Below are 20,793 nucleotides of genomic sequence, written 5' to 3' on the forward strand. Positions count from 1 at the left end.
GTCGTCTACACTCCCCCTGTGTTCCTCCTCCAGTCTTGTCTTGCCAGCCAAGCCAAGTTTGTTTCTGTGCTTTGTTAATGTTTTCCCCCTCGGGGTAGTTTTGTTTTGCCTTTTATTTTTATTTTATTATTAATAAGTACCCATCATTTGCTGCACCTCAGTCCTTGCTCCTTTCCCTAACCACGACCGTGACAGTCAGAATGTGCTTTCTCTTCTACTGTAGCTGCTGGGTATATAGGAACACTGTAATAATGCCACACTGACATTATAAAAATTGTGCACTTAAGCACAGTTTCTTCAAATAAAATATGTACAAAATAGGCTTAATTAAAACATGACATGACTTGAAACTTGAATATTGTGATGGCTGCTTTTGAAACACTGCTTCAGGAAGCATCAAAACATTCACAAATATTTTGTTCCAAATCAGTGACTTCAGAGAGTGTCAAATTGTCAAGGTCATGTGATTTCAGTAAAAAGGGCATTGATATATTGTTATAGTGTTTTAAACATTCAGAAAATGTAATAAATCTACTCTTGTGGACAATCTGTGTAATTATATAAAACGTACATTAATCACATGGCTTTATTCAGATTGGCCCAATGCAGAATCACAAAACCGGTTTCATATATTTTATCTCAAAACGGTTTTACGAGTTTGTTTATATTTACTGTTAAAGTCCAAAAGTGAAGATTTTGTGTTATTTATTACTTGATTGTTGAAGCTACCTACCAGAAGTGCTTTGCTTGTTAACAGAGTTGTTGAATAATAAAATAAGGTGAATTCTAAAAAAAAAGGAACATCCTGGATCTTAATTCTTTTTATGTATAACTGAAGTATCGAATCGAGTTTTGGTATCGGTAGATACTCTAAATCAACTGACTGAGCAAAAAAGCTGATTGGGACATCCCTATTAGATGATGTGTAAAGTGTATACTGTATATCCGGTTTGAAAAAGTCAATGGTAATTTCAATGGAGTTTTTGTTGAATTTACACAGTTGACCACAAAATGTCCCTAGCATGTAGTGTTTTGACTTCTTCAAAAAAAACGTAAATTATTTTGCAAAACGACTGGCTTAATTGTTTCACAGCTTTGTTTCTCCCATCACTACCTGAACATGTAAATTTGACATACTGTAAACGTAAATGGGGCAAACTTCTGTAAATAAAGTATGTTGGGGCCGTGGCAATATCATTATTATAAAATTGGAAAGTAGCAGGGTTTAAATGGACAGAAGGCAGTTAATATGCTTGTGTAACTCAGCAGAAAATTTGAATAGTTTCCTGAGTCAGTGAGGCAAAAAAGGCTTTGGGCGACATTAATGATGTCATCGCTCCAGAACTTTACAACCCTCTATACGTGCTTTGCTGAACGCTTCTGGTATTCTTTTTGACACACACTCCAAAGCTTCGGCACAAAGTCTACATAAATGATTTTAGACTGTAATTTCAAAAGTTGTCACAATCATATTTGTTCCAGGTTGGTGCCTAGAATAATATAGAATAATATAGAATAAAATATATATATATATATATATATATATATATATATATATATATATATATATATATATATATATATATATATATATATATATATATATATATATTTGTGAGTTGTTCATGAGCACACTAGCCCTTTGGTATTTCAAGCATGCACAAGACAAATCAAAATGCACCAGGCTTAGCTTGAGCACTAATTCCTTTGGGATTGTGATGCTGTGGCAGCAAACTGTCCCCAGCTGGCATCCCCAAAGGTTAAAAGACAGCAAAGAAACTGGGAAAGGTTTTGAATAAATAAACAAACGACTAAATCATGACCAGAAGAGGATATAGTGCTCTATGAAATAGTTTTACTTATTTTATTTATTTGCAGTGCAACTTTTTAATTTTTAAGAAATGGTTTGTTTGAATGACTTTTGTTAGTTTATGGTACCTGTAGCTTGTTGATGTTGTTTTTTGTTTGTTTTTTGTTGTTGTTTGATGTTTGGTTGGCACGGTGGCTCAGCGGTTAGCACTGTCACCTCACAGCAAGAGTGTGGAAGTTTTTTTCTTCTTCCCGTGTTAGCGTGGGTTTCCTCCACAGTCCAAAGACATGCAATGAAGGTAAATTGGGTAAGCTAAATTGAATCTGAAGTGTATGAGTGTAAATGAGTGTGTATGGATGGGTTGCAGCTAGAAGGGCATCCACTGCGTAAAACATATGCTGGATAAGTTGGTGGTTCATTCTGCTGTGGCGATTCCGGAATAATAAAGGGACTAAGCTGAAAAGAAAATGAATGAATGAATAAATGAATGGGTTAGCTAAATTGCCCATAGTGTATGATTATGTGTGTGAATAAGTGTGTATGGATGGGTATTTCCCAGAACTTGGTTGTGGCTGGAAGGGCATGCACTGCGAAAAACATATGCCGGAATAGTTGGTGGTTTATTCTGCTGTGGTGACCTCTGTAATAGAGACAAAGTCAAAGGAAAATGAATGAATGAGTTTGTTGTGTATCATACAACATCCTTTCTAGGGATATATTGCATGCACAATACACATTTTAAATAATTTCACTTAACTTTTGATTGTTTGTTAAAGTTTGGTGTTTCCATAATGTGTTTAATTAAGTCAGTGGCTTGTTTATTATTATTTTTTTTATATTATTTTTATTATTATTTTTATGATTATTATTATTATTATTATTATGTATTTTCTGTTTGCTCATATAGACGTGTATTATACTCTTTTTCAAAGCTTTCGAAAACTAATAAATCTTTTAATGACAGTGATGGTTTCATTAAGAGCTACGGTTGCCGAGAGAGCTTAACGCGCTGCAATTTAGGAAAACACATGCAATTTCAAAAAAACATCAGCAAATTAAGAAAAGATTTGTGCCGCAGATCCTCACAACATATGCACATTAAAAATGCACTTCATTTTCCCACAAAGCAAACAAATTAATAAAATACGAAAAGAAATTTCTTAATTTGCTGGTGTTTTTTGTAACTGCACGTGCTTTCTTAAACTGCAGCACATTATAAGCTCTCTCAGCCACCACAGAGAAACATTGTTATAGCAATACTCCAATAGACCAATACACCACCTATCTCATTTTTGATCGCGACTTGTAAAATGCATTCACACCCTTGTCCTTTTTTATGAGCCATTTTCCAAAGCTTTAAAGACCGACTCTTCATTTTATAAACACTTTATTAGCGACACACACACTGAAAATGTAAAGTTTTTAAGTAATTAAATTTATTTAAGTCATTAAGTCATAATTTTACATACAACTTGCAGAAAAAAGATAAAAAATATATTTTAAATTGCATGTTGCATTTAGTCTGCCTACTGGCCTAAATAAGCTTTTGCATCAACAAATTCATAATCATTTTGGCGGTGCAAGCTTTATGCACGTGCTTCAGTGGGGAATAGGCTATAAGCATATATATAATATCAGGCCCGGATTGGTTAATCGGGTGGACCGGGAAAATTCCCGGTGGGCCAGTCTGTTTATTGGCCACAAGGGCCGGTGTCCCTAGCTGCTTGCACTCCCAGCAGTCGCTATTTATCTATTAATTTATTAAGTTATTTGTTTGTTTGTTTGTTTGTTTGTTTGTTTGTTTGTTTGTTTGTTTGTTTGTTTGGCCATAGCCTCATTTTTTTATTTATTATTTTGCCACATCTCCATTTTTATTTATTTTCTCGCAGCCCTGTGAGCAAAATGCAGCCTGCAGATTAATGATGACAGAGGCACCTTAGAGAATAAAATAATTCGAATAATTAATATTAATGAATATTACACCTGCTCAATAAAAATCAGATGATTCACCACATTATCAAATCTGACTTGATCAGAAATCTAAAAATAGGAGAAAAAGTTTAAGCCATCAATGCTACGCCCCAGTTAAAAAAGAATCATGAGTTTGATCCTATATCCTAACGAATGCCCTTAAATAATGTAGTTAGTAGTTTACAAGCATCAGTGTTTATTGAAATTGAAATAAGATTAAAAGAAAAACAAATTGAAATTGAGATAAAAAAAAATGTTGTTATAGCAACCTATGTGACTGCTTGGGGAAATAACACTCGTCTTAGACGTCACAGGATGACTGATCATGAAGGAACGTTTAGTCTGGCATATTTGCTAACCACGACAAGTCAAGATTTTTATCAAGAAAAATAAATAAATAAATCGCACGATTTGACATAGTGACTTTCGCAACCGACAATAAAAATCGTGTAATCTGACTGGGGCTTAATAGGGTATTAACCAATGGTAACAGCGTTTGTGTCAAGATACAGATCAAAGGAGCACAAGAGTATGTCAAGTTCAACTGGTTTTAGTAACAGTGGTTAGAAAACCAGGTTTATTCTGATTTCAAATTGGCAGATAGGAGAAATCTGGGAGATGGATTTTGTAATGGGTTGGAGTAATGAGTAAGCTGGTGACTAGGGATGTGGGAGTTTTTTAATTTGTTTAATTTAAACATTTAATACATATCAAACTCTAAAAAGTTGTAAAGTGTATTCCTTAAACTACCACAAAAGAAATAAGTCTTCATCTCATTCAAAGGATTCTCCACTTAATCAATCTTTGTTGCAAAAGAATTTTGATGCATTTTTATCCAATTCATGGAGTGTGCCAAATGTAGAGCGGTAAGCAGGAGGCCATTTCATTGTCTTTGTGTTTGTGTTTTTACATTTCTCTCCCTAGGGGTGATAGGATGCAGCAAAGAGTCACAAGGAAGCAATCTGTCAGCTCAGATCAATATTCGTTTTCAGTATCCCACCTGCATTACAATTCTTCAATCAATCCCCTTCAGCAACAAGACCAGCACACACATTCCTATCTTAATGCTGGGATTCATCTCTTTCCCCACTTGAAATGTACCCATCATCTCTCGTTACGGCATTAACTCTAAATAGAATAGACCATTATTTATTCAAAATATTGGCACTTATTTCTAAGATGTCTCCAGCTGATCTCATTATTTGTTTACTTGTTTGATTCAATGATGCATGAAACTGTGATGAGACTAACGCTGACCTAAAGCCTGTCTACACTTCATTAATTGTCTAATTCCATGGTGTCTGTATCAACCAATTATATTATGCAAATATGAGCACAAGTTTCCATTTCTTGAATCATCGAACTGCATTTCATACAGTTCGTTTTAATCAACAAGTGGTGTATGTCACATGACTCCTGGACTTTGTAGTATCATTCTGGTTATTTGTATTGTAATCTAATAATTCATTTTACACTTGTTAACACTCAAGATGCATCTGTTTTTATTTATTAAAGCGACTCAAATAGGCCTAGTTGAGACAGCAAAATAATCACTGGTCTTCATATGGACTGTGCTGTTTTGTTGTCCTCAACAGACCCCACTGAAAATGTTGGCATTTAAACAGCCCCTCTGCTCGAATATGACATTTCAATCTGAAAAGTAATATATTTAGAATGGAATCAGAGGAGACTGAAATCTCAATGTTACTGTGAGAACTCTTTATGTGCACATCAAATCAAAATGGACACTTTTGCATATTAGCCAAAAGAATTTCAATTTAGGACCAGTTTTAGCAAGCCTAAAAAATCCAATTATTTCCCAATGGATGCTGTCAAATGCCATACTAGATGTATTTCTCATGGGTAAAAAAACGCATATCCTGTAATTTAAATGCTTTTGCAAAGATCAATATTACAAGAGGAATGGACAAGAAACATGATCTGAAGAAATGAATGAAATTGTATATTTGAGTTCAACATCCCTATTTGTGTCAATGGACCACAAAACATGTGTCTTTTTTAATAAGCATTAAAAAATGTTTAAAGATTGGGAAAAAAAAATCTTGAAAACAATCTTAAATCTTGAAAAAATGAGATTTAAAAAAAAATCCTAATAACGAGAAAATTGCCTTTAAAATTCTCCAACTTCAATTTCTCCATCCTTATCAATAAATATTACTAATGAAAAATGGATTTCAATAAATTTACAATTGACTTAATTTAACTACGTTTACATGAATATCAGTAATCAAATAATTTGCCTTAATCGCTATTAAACGCTATTCACATTTCTTCCAGAGATTCATGTAATTTCAGGTTTTTAACAGCAGTTTGGCACATTCACATTAATGTAGGAACATTTCATGCATGCCCCTTGGGACAAACGGCATACTGGATGCGAGGAACTGTTGGAAGAGTGTTGTTTTAACATAATTTTTGATACCGCAAACCGTATGGAAGAAAAATTTGGTGGGTGCAGAGAAAAGCATCAAACAGCCACATTTGTATAGACTATCCTGAAACAAAACGCGGTGAAACTCATGTGCGGCAAAAATCATACATAACGGTAATAATTTGATTAAGGTGTTTACATGCTTACATTTGAAAAGCAGCATTTACAGCAGATCTTTTAGTCCATAATATTGTATAGTGATATTAACATGCTTTAAACTTATTAACTAAATCCTTTTGACTAAGGTATGTTTTTAAAAACTGAGAGTACTGCTGATGATACTAACGAACTTTGCCATCTTAATAAACATAAACAAAGAACACTGATCACACACTTTCCAAATCCATAGAGACAGGACAATCAACACGAACTAGAACTGCGTTTTTTTTTTAAAGGTGACTAGTGGCAAATCCGAATTTCACCATTTCCAGATGCGCTCAGGTAAAAAAAAATGTTCCTTACAAACATATTTTTGTCGCAGAGCACTGTAATCCGCAGTCAAATGTGGGCCCACATGCAGTGGTGCTCTCATTGCAGGAAAATGAAAACAAAACCTGTTGCTGCACATTTATGAATGCAACACTAACAACCCATGGCTCTGAACAATTCTTCTTCCTCTACTTGTTTGAATTACAGTTGGCAAAACAACGTGGTGTTTCTCTGACGTCTCAACACTGTGACAGGTCTTCGAAGCTATTATGAATATTAATGAAGTTGCAACTGGGTTCGATCTAAGTCTTTCTCATGAATTAATCCTGAAAACTCAAAGATGTCATGTTGTACCGGCCGTTACAGACATCCAGTATCCATGATGGAATTTATACAAGGATCTCAAGGCTGTGATGTAGCTTCAAAATTTATTTTCAAACCAAATTAACAAATTTGCTCTGAACGACGCTTAACCAATTTTCACTTTTTAGTGAAATATGTGTCCTAATAGTGTTTTTAACAGCGTGGGACATATACATGGCTGTCAACATCTCAAAAAATGTGTTTTGGTGTTTCAAGACCCTTTAAAATTTACTATATATTGTAATAATTTTGTCATAAAAGAAAAATCTGTAATTATCACAATCTTTTCAAAGATTGTCAAAATTATACCTGCAAAAGACAGTGTGGTTCAGGGTCACATATACAGTTGAAGTCAGAATTATTAGCTCCATTTTTTATTTATTTTTCTTTTTAAAATATTTCTAAATGTTTAACAGAGCAAGGATATTTTTTTGCAGTATGTCTGATAATATTTTTTCTTCTGGAGAGTCTTATTTGTTTTAATTCAGAAAGAATTAAAGCAGTTTAATTTTTTTTTTAAGCCAGAGGTCAAAATTATTAGCCCCTTTAAGCTGTATAGTTAGTCTACAGAACAAACCATCATTATACAATCACTTGCCTAATCACCCATACCTGCCTGGTTTACCTAATTAAGCTAATTAAGCCTTTAAATGTCACTTTCAGCTGTATAGAAGTGTATTGAATTCTTCATCTAGTCAAATATTATTTACTGTCATCATGGCAAAGATAAAATAAATCAGTTATTAGAAATGAGTTATTAAAACTATTATGTTTAGAAATGTGTGTTTAGAAATCTGCTCTCCGTTAAACAGAAATTGGGGAAAAAATAAACTGAGGGCTAATAATTCTGACATCAACTGTATAAATTATATGTTAAAGGTCACTGATTTTACCCCTTTTTCAAGATTTGCTATACATCTTTTGTGTTTCCAGAATCTGTCTGCAAAGTTTCAGCTTAAAATACCCACCAGATTATTTATTATACCTTTCTTAATATTGAAATTTTCAGCTCTGAGCACATTGTAGCTGTTTTTCTTGCCTTTAATGCAAATGAACTAGTTGTCCCTACCCACCATTCCAACATGCCTGTCAGAGCCACAAAGATCGCTCCCTATGGCTCGAATGTGTGTCTCCATCCCCTGTTGCTCCAGCTAAACAGCACAGTGATAGACATAAAGGAAGCAGATCTCATGTAACACTTGTGAGAAATACTACAGTATGAACTTTCCCAATGATTATTTGATGTATTTGTTGTGGAGTTAATTCAAGCCTTTCTGCAACGATGAGTCACACACAATGTCGTTCCAATGTTCACACACTGATTATATTTGCTAGTACAGAGACATGTTAATACGCGGCTGTAAATCAATTTAGTGGGCGGGAAAAAACACATTTCTACATCATTATGTGGTGGGCCTCAATACGGGAAGGATTTGGATCCTATTTAATGTCAGAAAATTTTTCAAAAGAGACTATACACTATACCTACACACAGTTCTGTCCAAACAGCTTACAAAATATTATTTTCATCATAGGTGCTCTTTAATACAATGTCAGAAAAGTTCTGGTACACAAATGTTGATTTTAGATATTAAAAGACTGAATGTGGAAATATAAATTGAAAACTATCATGATAGTGTGATAGATGAAAAATGAGGGGAAATTTCTAGCCAGCAAATATCACAGAATATTAGAGGTAATGAAAAAACTGAATCCAATTTCAAAAGCTGAATATTAGCATTCTGGGATGTCAGTAAGACAGCTACTGAAACAGTTTTCTCTGAAAGAAAGAGTCTGTGTCTGCTATATCAATTTGCTTTACATTTTTTTAAACTTCCATCCAAACCTGTGCCATATAAAGTACTTCAACAAGAGTAATCTCAATACCCATAAATCCAAATTTATACTAATGCCAGGACTTTATCAAAGCCCTTTGCAGAGAGATCATTTGAGACTTCAAGTAAAAGGCCATTTAAACCATCATGTACAAACCTATTCAGTTGCTTATATGATTTTAAAGCAAATGACTACTTAAGACTTTTGGAAGGTGGACTATTCATTATGATTCGAGTTCATTAAAGAACAAAACAATTATTCACTTCCAACAGTCTTTTTAGTGAATAAATTCAGCATATTCAGAGTCTGACAAAAGCGGTCTGTAATAAATAGCCATGAACTAACTGAAGCAGTATCATGTTGAGGTCAGTTCCCTAATTCTTTTCTGAAAAAAAATCCTTGAGTGCCTGAGCAAGCCAGAATCAATACCTAATGTCCAAAATGGAAATTAATGTTAGTGTTTTCGATGGGAATGTTGCTACATGGTGTGTGCGCTGAGGAGGTAAAGCAGATGAAGCATATCAGGCTACTTTAGCAGCACATTTCCAGTGAACTGTGTGTTTCCAAGTGCAATCAAATATTTATTGTAATTCTCTTTTGTAATGCAGTTAATTTTTGAACATAAAAAATTATGTGCCTGGCATAACACGCAGAATGTCACAATAATTTATTTTTCACTGTGCCCTGTCCTTGGCACAAAAAACGAAGCATAGGACACTACACCACAAATGAATATTTACATGGTCAAAAAAGAAATTTGTACAATTAAAGTTGCACATTAAAAAGTGCAGATGTCTTCTGCCTGTATATGTAAACAACAGATTTTCTAAGGGTGCTTTCACACCTGTGAATCGATTCAGTTGTTCCGAAACAGAGATTACAAATGTTACATTGTTGCTCTTTGCTCTTGGAGCGGTTGGCTTTCACACTGCAAAGTTTCTAATCGGACCAAAAGAGCTAAAACAAGTCACATTGGTCAGAGTGTCAGGGTTTATTTTGCAGCGTCCCGCTAAGCTGTCAGAAAAGGTGGTGGTTTGATGTTGATTGACAGGGTGTGCGCGCGCGACGTGTCTGAGGAGAGATGTGGTGGGGAGGGGTTAGAAGGGTGCGAGACGATGCCTATTTGAGGACCGGGGGGGAGATGCAAGATTACCAGGAGATCATCACTAGTTTGCGGGCATCCGGAGACTCGCGAAACTTCCCGCCCTACTCATAATTCTCTCTTCATATAGTCGTATGCCTATTACATATCCATAAAACACTGTGATATAACCGCGCTCGGATCGGATCCCTTTCTCACTGCAATCAAACCGCTCCAGGGTTCGTTTCAATGGAGCCGAGACCACCTCACTCAGGCGGTCTCAGAGCGATTACTTTGGCGCGGAACAGTGGCGATTGCCCTGTTCACATATGCCAAACGAACCGCGCTAACTGGGCAAACAAGACAGGTTCCGGGACAAAAGTGTGGGTGTGAAAGCACCCTAAAATAAACATTTTCCGATTTGAATATGGGATTCTGTTGATTAACTGATCCTTCAGTTAAGCACTGAGCTCTTTTACAACTGCAACTACACTTCTCAGGGTGCTTTTCAATATCCTATGTCCTATGACCTGGAGAATGATCTAATTCTCTGTTTTCTAATTTCACCATGAGGAGGTGAGAATTAAGGAGAGAGCAGGCTTCCCGATGAGTCATAAGTAAGAGAACCAACCCAGGGTCATCCTGATTATGAACCCCTATATACATTTCTAGAGAGAGCAAAACACGTTGCAGGAGCTACGTTTTGTTTTTTTGTTGTTGTTGTTTTTTTCTTTTTTTTTCTTTTTTTTTTACAGTTTGTGTTTTCAGGAGTCCACTAGAAGCTGCTGTGTATGCTTTTCAGATATCAATTTTTTATCTTGAGTCCCATCCGTGCCTGTGGTTCTCACGTAAACCCACCAGAGGCCGTTGTCGACTGACTGACCGACTGACCACCAACTATTCCAGCATGTATTTTATGCAGTGGATGCCCTTCCAGCCACGACCCAATGCTGGGACACACCCATACACTCTCATATTCACACACACTCATACACTAAATTGGCTAAATTGTCCGTAGTGTAAATATTACGCAGAGATGGGTTGTGGCTGGAAGGGCACCCGCTGTGTAAAAACATGCTGGATAAGTTGGTGGTTCATTCTGCTGTGGCGACCCTGGATTAATAAAGGGACTAAGCCGACAAGAAAATGAATGTTGTATGTAGCTACAAATTAAAATTAACTTTAGGTCTCAAAATGTGATTAATTATCATGTTTATCAATTTTATGGAGAACAAATGTTAAATAAAGTACATTCATTTCAAGAGTTCACACTTAGCTGATGATTGATTATAGAGCATGTTTGATTTGCCGTCCCAGAAGAGAGCCCTAAGCTCATGAGATCCTCAAGCCCAGGGCTCCCTCCTATTTGCAGGGCGAGATGGGAGTTGGAGCTCAGGTAGATCTCAAGAACACCATTTCTGTCTGTGACCCAATGCTGGGACACACCCATACACTCTCATATTCACACACACTCATACACTACGGCCAATTTAGTTTTTCAGTTCACCTACCCCATGTCTCTGGATTGTGGGGGAAACCAGAGCACTGAAAGAAAACCCACCCCAACATGGGGAGAACATGCAGACTCATCACAGAAATGCCAACCGGGACAGGAATCTCAAATAGTGACACTGTAAGCCTTAAATTACATGAATAGCACAGTAAAGTACCTGTCAGTAGAGCTGTCGTGAGGCTTTCCTGGGCTATGCGACTACATATCATCCCTAAACGCTTGTCAGGAACAGGCGCTCAAACCGTAGCATTCCACAAAACTTTCCATTAGATCAAGATGTCCCGCCATCAAATAGTTGGGCATGAATAGCATTTGAAGGGCCTTGCAAAAAAAAAAGTCAGATGATATTACAAGTAATGAAGGGGGGAGGGATAGTTTCATTTCTGAAATTATATTTCAGAATGTCTTTAAACCCTAAAATTAGTAAATTCAGGTCTATTGGGTCAACACTTTCTTGGTCATCTCAAGGGCAAAAAAGTGTCCCAATTGACCTGAATACACCCTATTTGTAACCTATCATCATCGGATCATCAATCTAAATGAATATCAATTACCTATATGTTAATAGTTATACAAATGCATATGTCAGTGCTGATAAACAGAATGTCTAATAAGTCCATCAGAAACACATTTTTAGTGGTCTTTAGTGGTCTGCTTTTAGTGGTGCTGCTGCTGCAAAAATAATAAAAGAATTATATATATATATATATATATATATATATATATATATATATATATATATATATATATATATATATATATATATATATATATATATATATATATAATTGTGACAGCATACTATTTGAATTATGCAGGGGAAGTACCCCTTTTGTTTATTTTGAGGTCTTTTTGTTCAATTTCTTAAGATTTAACCGCACATAGTCTCTCATAGTCTCTCTCTTATTGCCTTACAAGCAGGATTGACAGAGCATCTGCTCCACTGCAGGTATACAACCCTTTAGAAGTGGTTAATTTTGTCATTGCAATGCAACATATATTACAGATACATACTGATCATGGCTTCATTGTGCAATGTACATGTGCTTTTCATGATAGGAGACCACTAACGTTCTTCAAAAATTCCCATATAAAGTTTCTTTCCAGAATTATTCTTTGATTGTGTGTGTAAAATTGATACCCCTCCCCATGTATTTCTTTTAAGCCATTCTGCTCAGTGCACCTACATAGCAACACAATCCATGTTTTTGAGACATTCTGTTCATTACCTCTGGATATGTGAACATTTGAGTCACACTTCACTTTATTTTTCATCTTCTCTCCAACAAAAGAGATACCACACTGCTTGAGTTATATTGACATAGAAGCTGGCCACTTTAATATTAAAATATTGCTCCATCAGACCACAAGCATAAAACAAGCATGATTTATGTGTGTTTGTAGTATGATTGGGTTCACTGTCATTTAGTCTTTTTGAAGAAAAAAAAACTACATATATATATATATATATATATATATATATATATATATATATATATATATATATATATATATATATATATATATATATATATATATATATATATATATATATATATAGCTGTTTCTATAACTTACAAAGTGCAATATTTACAAAAATGTCTTTTGACAGTTGAAGTACATATCTAGCACATATAGGGGTTTTGTGGATTAATTTTCATCACTTAAAAAAATATTTGTTTTTGATTGTTCAAACTACTTATTTAAAATAAGCTAAAACAACACAATTCTTGAGATTTCATTGAGATAACTTTTTCAATCCACATAAATTTGTTAAGGTGTTAAGTTAACTCAAACAATTTGTGTTGGGACAACATAAATGAAATGTGTGGAACCCTGCATTTTTTACAGTGATCTAACACTCTGATGAATGTCTTGCAATTTTGAAAAGTTACACTTCAAGGTTAAAAAATAAGTAACAAATGGGACACAAATTTCATATAGTGAAAACATTTGGTAAAGCTTTGGTGGTTGCCTTTATTTGTTTCATTTATTAATTTATTATTAAATTTTAAAACATATAGATTTTATATGTTGTATAATGGCGACGCAGTGTCACAGTAGGTAGTGCTGTCACCTCACAGCAAGAAGCTTGCAAATTGGTTCTAACCTCGCCTCAGTTGGCATATGTGTGTGGAGTTTGCATGTTCTCCCTACGTTTGTGTGGGTTTCCTCCACAGTCCAAAGACATGTGGTACAGGTGAATTGGGTAGGCTAAATTGTCCGTAGTGTAAATATTACGCAGAGATGGGTTGTGGCTGGAAGGGCACCCGCTGTGTAAAAACATGCTGGATAAGTTGGTGGTTCATTCTGCTGTGGCGACCCTGGATTAATAAAGGGACTAAGCCGACAAGAAAATGAATGTTGTATGTAGCTACAAATTAAAATTAACTTTAGGTCTCAAAATGTGATTAATTATCATGTTTATCAATTTTATGGAGAACAAATGTTAAATAAAGTACATTCATTACAAGAGTTCACACTTAGCTGATGATTGATTATAGAGCATGTTTGATTTGCCGTCCCAGAAGAGAGCCCTAAGCTCATGAGATCCTCAAGCCCAGGGCTCCCTCCTATTTGCAGGGCGAGATGGGAGTTGGAGCTCAGGTAGATCTCAAGAACACCATTTCTGTTTGTAGCTTAGGAGCAATTAGGGATTGCTACTTACTAGGAGCACGTCTATAGTGCCAATTTGGATTAGTCAATTAACGTAAGTCGCATATTTTTGGATGGTGGGGCTCGAGGAAAAGACATACGAGCAGGGGGAGAATATTTAAAGTTTACACAGAAACGTTGACTGGCTTGGTAAAGAATAGAACCAGTGACGTTCTTGCTGTAAGGCAACAGTGCTAACCACTGAGCCGCTGTGCTACCTGTCTAGAAAAGGAGGAGGAGTAGGGGGGAAGGGGGGACTCTTCAGAACAAAGATGACTGTGGTGTGAAACTTTGGTTATTTATGGAGACTTAGTAATCGTCTGACTGGTGAATCATGAATTGGCTAATGCGGAACCAGCCGTGATCAGTCATAAGCACATGATCCTCTTGAAATTAGTTCATAAATAAACTTCATTTAGTTGAGATAATAAAAAGCAATAACAAAGCAATTTGAGGGAAGTGTTCTTTTGCTTTATATTATCACTGATCATTTATTTTCCATCTACCATTACTATCACAACTGCCTTGTTTGATATCAACACTGACAATCACTTGCAAGTACTATTCTATTAATTAAAAACTTCTTATAGTGACCTGTTACCATTGCCAATATCTGATAGAAATGTACTTTTTAATTGGTGACTTAAAAATATTTTCTCATCATAATGCAGTCACAATGTTTTTATATTTTTACCTAATTATTTTGTTTATTTAAATCTTGCTCATCTTTAAAAATGCAACAAAGTAACGTGTTGCTATAATTCGTTTTGTTGTTTTTTTTTGTTTTGTTTTTTTGCACTTGTTCACTAGTCAAGTCATTTGTAGTTCTATAGCACTCTACAGAAAACAAATTGTGTATAATCAGTTTTACATAAAAAACGTGTAATCGAAATCACTAGTCAGTCCATCTCGTTAAAACTGTTAGCTCCATGTTAGTGATATAGTCCAAATATCTGTCCACAAAACTAAACTGTTTGTGACAACAAACCTGGAAACTACATTGAGCACCTGGGTTTTGAAACTACAAGAGAACTGAAATCATAATTCGAAGCTAAATAAAAAACCTGACAGGCAAGTCATAGAGCAAAACGCTTCAAGGACAAACACAGCATATCATTCTAGATCATGTCTGCAGTGTCTAATATCTGCAGAAGATCCATTACTATAATCGGTTTCATTTTTCTGTATCTCTCTTATTGACCTGCATATAATTACCTTCACAATATATGTCACTCCTTTGTAAATATGCAACAAACTGTGGTGTGGTGACCTTTTGAAAATTGTGATTATCAGATGTGATCAAATACAGTATAAACAAGTACAGATTGAAAACATGGGGGATTATAGGATTGTGCAGTAGTTTGCTTTGAGAGGGCCACTTGAAAACTCAGCATCTAGAAACTCATTTTGAGATAATATGAGCGCTGCTATGTACTACAATCAGGTTAAATGCTCTACATGCAAACGCTGGTTTTCACCTTAGTACATGCACTCTTTAACAACTTTAAGTGATTGCAGTTATTGCTGACAAAGCTCAGCTAGATCAGCTGGATTGTGTATTTTCTTTTACAATTCTAGCAGTGCAAATAACATTGTATTATAGTCAGTGTGAACAGAAATTTGCTAAGACTTATTTCATGATGTTGATGTACTTCTAACTCATTCCTTCGTTCATTTTCCTTCAACTTAGTCCCTTTATTCATCAGGGATCACCACAGTGCAATGAAACGCCTGTACTTCTAACTGAAAAGAAATATTGAGTAGGGGGCGGGGCTTTATTTTGCACATCATTCCCTCATAGCAAACTAATAATAAGAGGTGGTGTGTTAAGGAATATCAAACTGACATCAACAGAGAAGGACTGCCACTCCAAACATTGAAACGGATGGTCAGACTTTGGCTTATTTAAACTTTTTTTTTCAGTGGATTAACTTGATTATTTGTTCACCTAAAGAACAACAATGCTAGAAAATAAACATTTTACATTTTGATTTCACAAAATACATTTTGATGTCATACTGAATTAAAATATTCTTCATGGAGAAGAACAATGAGGATAGTCTGAAAACACTGATGATAGCACTGTTAGATTCACAGGGTCTTGATCAAGGATAAATTAATTATAAAACATTTTATTAGGAGGTCTATATATGTTTTATTTAAAACGATAATAGACATTTTAAATCTGTTTTGACTATTTCAGAAAATAAATTTTAGAGGATCAATGGCAGAGAACATTCTTACCCCAGACCACCTTATTGTGTTTCTCTATGGTGGTTAAACATGAAGTATACTTAATTCTGTGTATATCAATACTTGGTGTTAATCATGTGTTATTTATTTCAGAGCCAATAGATTTGTCTGAGTGCTAATTAAACTTTGTAGGTTTACACAATTTACATAAAAGCCTAAACTAAATCTGTTAAAAGTGATCATATTCCTTTAGCAAACTTGGATGAAACCATTTCATATGGATTTATTTGTTTTATCTTTTTACTAACATTTTAAAACATCTGTGTTTTAGGAGAACAGACTTATTGAAGCAACAGAAATCTCTCAGGTTGCATTTGTGTTCCGAGGATGAACAAGAGTCTTGTTTTTAAAAGATGTGAGATCAAATATATAATGACGAAATTTAAAAATTAGAGTAAATTAACAAGATGTAAAGATGTCTTCTGTAGATAATACAGTATGTAGCAATGATGGTAACTTTTTTTAAATCATGAAATTATTATAAGAATGGGATTTCCACTTAAAGCCTTCTACTTAAAAATGAAAATCAATGAGAGGAAAGCAGAATAGGCCTCTAAATGCATTGTAGCATTAATCAGTGATGGTTGGCTGTAGCTGGGCATTGCTGCCTCTAGAAGCAGTCTCACAATCTGCTGGTTTCTGATTGGATGCTCTGATATCATTTGCCAGATGGTTGAAGTGTGAAAAGTGAGTGAATGGGGATTCTGAAGGACCGAACTAGTCTTTATTGCATCTAATCAAGTAGACATCCTGAGTGTTTGGCAGAATCTGCTACAATCTGTATTCCAGAATAAAGCATCTGCCACACGAAGAAAAGAAAAAAACATTTGTTAAAGCTGGCCAGCATTTTTACATTGCTTGCCATGACATTTGTTTTGAAAAACGAGGCACAGCCATTCAGTTTGTGCATGAAAGTATGATAACTTTAAATAAATAATTTTATTCAAAGTTATCCAGTATCCTCAAAATGTTCTCTTGCTGAAAAATATAGTAGATATAATATATAGTAGATATAATATAGAGAGAGCAAAAAAACTCATGAAACTTTTTACTGTGAAAGTAGTTGTAAGATGCTGAGTTTGTGGGATTGTTCTCTTCTCGATTGTTATTGATGATGATCAGAGATCAGTTCTATTTTCTGGACTAACCATGTCTAGCAGCAGTTACCAATTATTCTACTCAAATCTGCTTAGGAGCTGTGCTTTCAGAACTTGTTCAAGAAACAGTTTCATAGGTTTTGCACTTTTTATTTTCCAGCTACAACCAAACATTTCTTGAATAAAATAAAAATATATATAGAGAGAGATGTAATGGAAAAGCTATGCTGTTTCTCAAGTTCTTGAACAGATTAAACTGAATGAATAAATGGATGTTAGGGTTAATCAAAAAGTTGCTGTAATGTTTGGGTTAGGTGAGAATTGAAACTGGGTGTCTTGGACTCAAAGATGGGGCTTTTCCCAGCTGAGCTAACCCCTCAACAGATGAACCCAAGAGCAGAAGATTAATCAGGAAACTTGAGGTTGTAGTTTCAGAAAAAAACTAAACAAATGATCTTTACTTGAAAAATGCAATACAAAGTCTAACAGAAATGACTATGCTGAGGTTCTAGTAAACATACAAAACAAATTAGACACAAGTAAAAAACACAACAATAAAGTGTAACTTAGCCTTTCAAGAGGATCAGGAGAACACCAGGCAGTAATGGCTCAAGACTGAACACACTAGCTTGTAACAAACACACTTTTATCCGCTTGTTAAGTGGTGACGTGTTTGTGACATATGTAATACTGTTTCCGGGTCCAAGCCGCCATTCATTTGAGTGGAGAAATCATTCTTTTATGATAACCTTTTATTCATATCACACATTAAAGATAATTTTACATAGTCATAGTATACACAACAATCTCTGGGCTTGCTGCATAACAAATACCAACATTTTAACAATTTATAAAACAATGAATCCCTTTCTGGCCATTGGATATTAGGCACGGACATATATATTGCGATCGTGACTTTCGAAAGTATTAAATTGCTTTGTAATTGTTTATTATTACCATTTCATGAATCTCCCCATTCAGTTGAATAGAGCGCTTGGACCCGGAAGCCGCTCCGCGTGACGTCACACTTAACAAGCAGATAGGGCAAAACACAGGTGTTGCTAATCAAGCTTGAGTGGTGGCACACAGCAGATGGTGGAAAGTGGCGCCATCCACTGTTCCGGAGGAAGCATAGAAATAGGATACTGTTGTTTGAGAAGACAGGAGCACCTCCTTCTGTTTAGGAGGAGAAATGCAGCTTAATGGATTCTTACAGTTGCATTTATTACTCATGCTCCAATTCTTGTAAATGATCTGCATGGGATTTTTATTTGTCTTATTAGGCTTATTGTTATAAGAACAAAAGATGTTTTCATGAGAAATGTTTAGCAGGTGAAACTAATAGCTTATACTAAACACAACAAATAGCTTACTTTTGCATAATTATATGAACAAAACTCATTGGAGTGCATTTGTACAAACTGTCAGTGCTGGTCTGAGTGAAAGCTTTGTTCTATTTTAATAAACTGTCTTGATGCTAATTGTAGCTTTAATGCACCTGCGTGACAGTTCATTTTAATAGGTTTGTACATATCAGAATCAAATGGATGTGGGTGTTCAAAGTATGCAAGTAAGCATTGTTGCCAGAGGCTGTCATTAGATATATCATTGGAAAGTTTATTTAAAAGTCTATAAAAAAAGTTTGTAATTCTCTAAACACAAAGCAACAAAGATGCTAAATTGGCCACACTGCAGATGTTGCATGATTTTTTCATCTTTTCTCACAGAAAAATAATAATTATAGCAATGCAGTGTCATGCAGAAGTGTGTAAAAATGAAGAGACATTTCACTCAACCTTAATGTAATAATTTAAACAGAAGTTATTTTTTGTTGCATTTGTCTAGTTAAACCTTGCTTACAGTACCAAATAATCATTTTATAAAGTATGTGTGTGTGTGTGTGTGTGTGTGTATATATATATATATATATATATATATATATATATATATATATATATATATATATATATATATATATATATATATATATATATATATATTAGTGCTGTCAATCAATTAAAAAAATTAACTAATAATCGCAACTTTTTAAAAAAATTTATTGCGATTAATCGCATTTAAAATACTGAAACTTGTAATTTTGGCTATTCAAATGTAAAATTAATGTAAACGCAAGACAAAAAATACTTAAATTCAAAATATAATTGTTTATTGGAATTAAAATTCAAAATATAATTGTTTAATAGAATTTTTGTTTAACTTGTAACACAGATTTCTTCATGTAAACATACCCACAATAAACCATCAAGATCCTGGCTTGACAGCCATAAAACACAGGCATGTTAATGACATTTAAATTTCAAAACAATCAATGCCAATAAAGAAAACATTGATTTCCATGTTGGATTCTAAGTGGACTGCAAAAAAATGCCAAAATACAGGAATTGCAGATATGGAAAATGAAAAATTATAATAATAAACTATAGAATACAAACTGTTGCACTCATTGTAAAGTTTTATTGCTGTGAGTTGAGAACATTAGTTATAGAGTAGAAACAATTTTGCTTAATCCTCCTTTACATTCATCCAGTTGCTAAGACTAGGAGTATCCCGCAAGTGCACAGAGACTCCCAAATGCCCGCAAATGAATGATCATTTCTTGCAAACCGGTCGTTAAATACATTGCACACCCCTCTCCACCGCACATTGCATACGCCCCTACTCAGATACGTCGCTCACTCCACCCCTGACACCCCTCAACAGGCCTGACACAGACACACACACACAGACACACACACAACGCGCTGCAGACGTTTTGGCCCCAACGGCCTTCCATACTGAAGCGACTCCCCTCAGATTCAACACGCATGATCACATTCATAAAATTTGCTTAAACTAAGCGTCCTAAAGTATTACTGTATTTCACAAGGATTCTGACACAACAACACGTGGCAAACGCTTTTGTTGCGTTTAATAAAGGAAACACAATAAACTTGGAGGGCTCATGCTGAAAGGCAGAGTAATGCCCTGTCTTTGACAGCTCGCGACTTCACCAGGGACTTTCTGAGTACATTCACATAAGACACCAATACTCCGATTTTAATATGATTAAGATTATACCTCTACCATGTAGACTAAGCAGTGATTTTATTACCTTAAAGGAACACAGAGTCACGAAATGCGGAGGATTTTCTTTCTGTTCACCATGCGGTATCAACTTACAACAGAAGTCGAAAGTTAAAAATGAAACACCCGAAATTGCATGAAACTCTGGATAACCTGTGATGGAACTAATTGTTTTATACTGAAACTTGCCTTCAAAAAGGGCTTCATATGTCTGATCCACATTTCTTGCATGTTAAACACACGTCCACC

The 20,793-nt window shown here is 35.0% G+C and overlaps 1 protein-coding gene across 3 annotated transcripts in view; it reads left to right on the forward strand.

Moving 5' to 3' along the window:
• ntsr1 (neurotensin receptor 1 (high affinity)) overlaps positions 1-20,793 on the forward strand; it is a 161,027-nt gene that overhangs the window by 138,047 nt on the left and 2,187 nt on the right. Inside the window, exon 6 of one of the 3 annotated variants that reach the window (XM_073938767.1) lies at positions 4,706-5,268. The exons of 1 other annotated variant lie outside the window; for it this stretch is intronic. The gene's annotated coding sequence lies outside the window, so the exon portion shown is untranslated. Of the gene's footprint in view, positions 1-4,705; positions 5,269-20,793 lie in introns of those variants that run through there. One more of the 3 variants, XM_073938765.1, reaches the window with a different exon arrangement.

Source organism: Danio rerio, chromosome 23 (genome assembly GCF_049306965.1).
Source record: "Danio rerio strain Tuebingen ecotype United States chromosome 23, GRCz12tu, whole genome shotgun sequence".
Lineage (NCBI taxonomy): Eukaryota > Metazoa > Chordata > Actinopteri > Cypriniformes > Danionidae > Danio > Danio rerio.